The sequence below is a fragment of the Lipotes vexillifer genome, unplaced genomic scaffold (genome assembly GCF_000442215.2).
Source record: "Lipotes vexillifer unplaced genomic scaffold, Lipotes_vexillifer_v1.1 scaffold63, whole genome shotgun sequence".
NCBI lineage: Eukaryota > Metazoa > Chordata > Mammalia > Artiodactyla > Lipotidae > Lipotes > Lipotes vexillifer.
In genome coordinates this window covers 46,037-51,069 of record NW_006784492.1, presented here as the reverse complement: position 1 = coordinate 51,069, position 5,033 = coordinate 46,037, and the positions used below count along the sequence as shown (strand labels likewise).

Below are 5,033 nucleotides of genomic sequence, written 5' to 3'. Positions count from 1 at the left end.
ATTCCTGCTCCCTGTCCACCAGGGTGGCCTTTTTTGTTAATTAAAATTTTTAATGAGGTGGTCCAGTGGGTAAGACTCCACACTCCCAATGCAGGGGGCCCAGGTTCGATCCCTGGTCAGGGAACTAGATCCCGAATGCGTGCCACAACTATGAAGCCTGCATGCTGCAACTAAAGATCTCACAGGCTGCAACTAAGATCTGGCACAGCCAAAAATAACTAAATAAATTTTTTAAAATCTTTCTTAAAAATCAGTTTTTAATGAGGTAACTGTAGACTCACATGTAACTGTAGGAAAATATCAGTGAAAGAAATCCAGTGTGCACTTCACTCAGTTCCCCCAACACCAACATTCTGCAAAGCAATCACAGCCAGAACCGTGATACAACCCACTGATCTTCAGACTTCCAGTTTTACGTTTACTCACCTGTGCGGACGTGCGCATTTAGTTCTACACAATGTCATCAGATGTGTAAGTCTGTGTATCCACCACGACAGTCAAGATATGGAGCACTTCCATCACCATGAGGATCCCTTGAGCTGCCCTTTGAGAACCACACCCACCTCCCTTGGCCCTCCACTCCGTACCTCCACCCACCCCTAACCAGGCAACCACTCATCTATTCTCCACTCCTCGAACTATGTCATTTCAAAAACGTTACATAGTAGAATCAGCCCGTATATAACCTTTGGGGACTGGCTGCTTTCACTAGCATAATTTCCTCAAGATTCATCTTAGTTGTTGCATGTATTATCAGGAGTTTGTTCCTTTTTATTGCTGAGTAGTTTAACCATTCACCTGTTGAAGGACATCTAAGCTGATTCTAGTTTTTGGCTATTATGAATAAAGTTGCTACAAACATTTGTGTACAGGTTTTTATGTGAACAGAAGTTTTCACTTCTCCGGGATAAACAACCAAGAGTGCAACTGCCGGGTCATATAGTAACTGTATGTTCAGTTCTACAAGGCACTGCTTGTTTTCCAGAGTAGCTGTCCATTTTATAGTCCCACCAGCGATGACTAAGTGACCCAGTTTCTTCCAAGCCAGCATTTGGTGTTGGCTTAGCATCGTAAGCTGTATCACTTGTTTGACTACACAAGTAAGCATCTGGTCAGAGTAAAATCCAAAGTCCTTATATTGGGGTACGGGCCCTAAACGGCTACCCCTCATCTCCTCTTTCTGGCCTCCTTACTACTCCTGCAACGTGGAAAGCACTCCCGCTCATCTGTTCCCTCTACCTCAACCTCACCTCCTCCAGATACCCGGCCCCCTCCCCCTGCTCCAGTAACACCTTCTCAGTGCACTTCGCACCCTAAACACCGCCACAAAGCCCGTCTCCCCCTTATTCTGTTTTGTCTTTCTCCATAGTCTTTAACACCACTGGTCTTGTTCACTGCTGTAACCCAAGGGCCCAGAACAGGCCCTGGCACACAACAGGCACCCAGTTGAAAGGAATCCTTCCAGGTCATCTAGTCCAGTCCCCACTTAAGTGCTCATAATGCCACCACAGCTTACTTGTCAGTGTTACACCATACTTTACAGCTACACAAATGCTCCATGGCCCTAGGACAGAGAAATGATACTGCCTCAGCTACACTTGGACAGATGTAAGCAACATAAGTCCTCCCTCGCAAATGCTGATGGAATTTTATATTATATTATATTATATTATTATATTATATTATATCAAGAGAAAAGTAGGTCCTGATCATCTACAGTGGAGCTTCTCAAGCTTTAATGTGCACATAAATTGCTCACAAACCTGGTTAAAATGCAGACTCTTGATTCAGTAGATCTAAGGTAGGGCAGAGATTCTGTACTTCTTATAAGCTCCCAAGTGATACCAAATTGCTGGCCCTGAGACCACACTCTGAGCAGCAAGGATCTATGGCATATCTCGTCTCTAACACATATTCTAGCACCCAAACTGATTCAAGTTAACACAACATTAAACAGTATCTTATACTGTGTTAATTTTTCCTTCTTGCTGTCTGAATAAGACTTCCATTCCAAGGTAGTTCACTGAGTGACTGGCTCACTTGCAGGGACCAGAGGTAATGGGGGCGGGGCCTCTGAAGGAGGAGAGAATAGGAAAGCCAGGACACTGTAAGACCTTTGCCTTTACATCTCCATAAGTCCTCTTTTAAAAAGAAATTCTACAGTATTATATAGCAGTTAATAAGAATGATAGGTACTGCTATGAAACAATGTCTTTGATATACTAAGTGAAATAATATAGTGTGAGCTCATTCATGCAAAAAAAAAAAAAAAAGACTTGTATATGCATTAAAAAATCAGAGAAAACGGGCTTCCCTGGTCTTTACTCAAAAGACACCGTCTCAGTGACCCTTCCCTGGACACCCTACCTAAAACGTCAATACCTTATTAACCCTGACATTTCCTAGACCCCCTTCCCTGCTTTGCTGCTGTTCCTCCTTTGTTTACCACCATCCAACATACTGTGTATTTTTCTTATGTATCCTGTTTCTGGCCTATGTCCCTCACTAAAATGTAAGCTTCATGAGGGCAGAGCTTTATCTGTTCATGGCTGTAGCCCTGCACCTATTAGGATACTGGCTGGCACACATTAGACATTCAGCAAATAATTAAAATCAGAGAAAAACTAGGAGGGAATCTGAAGGAGAGTGAGAAAGTGCCAAAGGCCAATGTCAACTGCCTCATAATTGCAGTTAGGACCCTGCCAAGCTCTGGCACTCCCCTGCACGTCAGCCTTGCTGAGACTGTTGCCAGTACCGCCCGGAACCCCTGTATCCCATATGCTGAGCTGGGAGTAGGCACTCAGATCCTTCAACTGAAGCCCAAGCGTGGCTGGTGATACTATAGTTCCACAGAGAGCAAGGGCCATAAAAATAGAACAGTTACTTTCTAATTGCTTTTGGCCAATCTTACTCTGGGGCATGGATTTTTCAGCCGAAGCATCTGAACAGAAACGCCAAGATCCAAATCTGTAAGCAGTGAGTTCGTTACTCAAAATTAATGAATACTTGCTTTCTCAACAGCAAAGTACATAAAAATGTAACATTTATGCATTTTTTAAAAATAACTATAATTAAGCCCAATGCAGTTGACTTCAGAGCATGCTAAGAACCTTTCAAAGTTACTATTCTGAAGTACTTTTGTTTTTAAAAAATTTAAAATCTATCTTCATATATATAATACACAGATTATACCTGGTAGGATACACAAGGAGGAAGCTTGCCTCTGGGAATGGAGTTAGGTACTCGGGAGAAAGGAACGGGAGAGAGACATTTAAATTACCTTTTTGCAATTTTGGAATTTGTACCATGGTAGTGTATTATTTATGCAAAAATGATAGACCAAATTTTAAAAATAAGTCAATCATACATTTCCTTACAATAAAGTAATGAAACAAAATGTATGTTCTTCGTCAAGCTGGCTTAAGAAGGAAACCTCTTTACACCCATATTTTGAAGAAGATAAGCTAATTCAGGTTCTGTCAAATCAGCCTAAGAAACAGAAAGCATACTTTCAGACTGACCAAGTGTTTGAACAAGCAGACAGGGACGCAAGTAAGGCCTTCCTTCCCACCCAGAGCCCTGCTTGGTGCTTCCCGCCTTTATACGAGATCACGCAGGGCATGGACTTCCACGACATCTAACTCCAGGAAGAGCACGACCATAAAAGTCTGGAATGGATAGTTATGGTTATAAATCACCTGCTGCAGAGAAAAGTCAAATTGTTAAAAAAACAAACAAACAAAAACCAACTTTTTTCCCCTGTAAGTATCCAAACAGGTTTTTCACCTTTTAGCAGAAAACTAAGTTGTTTGCAGATTTTATTTTAACAGATAAGCCAAAATTACTCCCCAAATTCTCAGTTTCTAATGAAACCTTAGGACACAGCAAGGATCACATCAGAAGCATAACGAAGAAAACGTTACTAAAAACGAATCAGCCTGAAGAAGGTACGCTTCTTAGAGGGGCTGCTTCGTGAAAACTTTCCTCGTTAAATGCCATCCTGTACACACCCAGATCAGAAATAAAATGACCCGAGAGGAAAGAAAGGCCCGAACTGCAGCAGAGCACACACCCTGACCTCTGCTGAACACCCAGCACACAAGACTTCAGGGAAAAGTACTCGGTTCTCTTAGACTGTGTCGTGAATGGTCTCTCTCCTTCTGTTTCAAAAACTTTCCCTGGCACAAGCAACGGAGACCCCCTGCTTCCAAACAGTAGCAGATGTCAGCAACAGGAAGCGTGTGTGGGGTCCGCAGACACCACTGCTCCGGCAAAGCTGGACTGCGCCACTCGTGACAGGGACATCACTCGCCCCCAGCGATTAACCTCTCCCTCAGCAACACGTCATTTGTTTCCAACTGAGGACAGGCAATAAAGGGCAGTCAACTCTTCCTAATATTTAAGCCAGTTTTATTGCTTCTCACGTGTTAACAACAACCGTCTAGTCAGTTCACCGCTTACTTGGCAACCACAGCTCATTCAAGTGCCCGCAGGCCAACCTGAGCTGAGACAAGCGGGTCTCTCCCTGATGCTCAACATTCTGCAGCGAATCCCGAACAACACGAAATTCCCTGAGGCTGCAGGAAGACAGCCCCGAGCCACAGGCTGCTTAAAGGGGCCCTCGCAGGAGGCTCTCCACTGGGCCGCGCGCGCTCCCCCGCCCTCCAGCCCGACGTCCCAAGGCATGATGTCACCACTGTCCCCGCATCACTCCGGCTCCATTCCCGGAGCACCCTGCGCCCCCAGCCCTCCTCCTCTCAGACCAGGAGAGGGACGGGACGCGGCCTCGGCTCTGACAAGTTCTGCTCACAACACAGCCCCGATTCCTCCCCTAACTTCGCAGCCGGGAGAGCAGAGGACTGGGGCCGGGGCCGCCCCGGCGCCTCCGGGAGAGGCCGGCGAGGCTCCCCGCGCCTGCCGAGGGCCGGAGACCCACGCGGGGCCGGGGAACTGGGTGGGGACCACGGGACGGCCCTGTCGCCGCGGGCCGGGGAGCTGCAGCGGGCCCGCACTCACGGTCGGTGCAGCGGCTC

At 45.9% G+C, this 5,033-nt stretch overlaps 1 protein-coding gene across 1 annotated transcript in view; it reads right to left on the bottom strand.

Annotated features, from left to right (window-relative positions):
* Positions 1 to 5,033, bottom strand: part of HTT (huntingtin) — a 161,906-nt gene that overhangs the window by 130,660 nt on the left and 26,213 nt on the right. The window lies entirely within an intron of this gene.